The sequence below is a fragment of the Coturnix japonica genome, chromosome 6, assembly GCF_054131305.1.
Source record: "Coturnix japonica strain WE chromosome 6, WE-NBRP24, whole genome shotgun sequence".
In the NCBI taxonomy this organism is placed as follows: Eukaryota; Metazoa; Chordata; class Aves; order Galliformes; family Phasianidae; genus Coturnix; species Coturnix japonica.
Genome location: NC_140668.1, coordinates 31099777 through 31100370, shown reverse-complemented (window position 1 = coordinate 31100370; position 594 = coordinate 31099777).

Sequence of the window (594 nt, the reverse complement as noted above, 5' to 3'; positions counted from 1 at the left end):
TACTTACCAAATGCTGTTTCGTCCTACTCACACTGTTACTACTGCTACTACTGCTCCTCCCAGTTGACAAAATATAACTTCAAATGAAAGAGCTATAAAGTTCAGAAAAGCACAAAATAGAATTATTATTATTATTATTATTAATAATAATGACTCAATCTACTATCACTTTCAAGGCTAAAAAACATACCTGATTGGGGGTGGAGAGGAAAATTATGACAGAAGCCCTGCATCTTACTTTACAAAAATGCAGGAAAAACAAGGTATTTGTTCCTGTTGCATCTTGAGGGTACAGGACATCAAGACCACAGAGCAGGGATGGCTTCAAAACACAGAAGAAAGTATTTAATACTACAGAGTTCCTAAGTGCAGGAGAAACATTAGGAATTGACATAGCTCAAGAAACGGTAAGTTTAAGTCTAGAGAGAACCCCATCCTCATGAAAATCTTGATCAGAAATTTATGGAAGCCAAAATAGCATCTCTGAAATTCAATGCTATGTACTTTACATTGCTTTTCAGATACTGCCTCTTGGTACCTGTTGAGAATGCAGGGCTACAGGCAGCTTCTGCTTTTACCTGAAGTAGGGTGCCC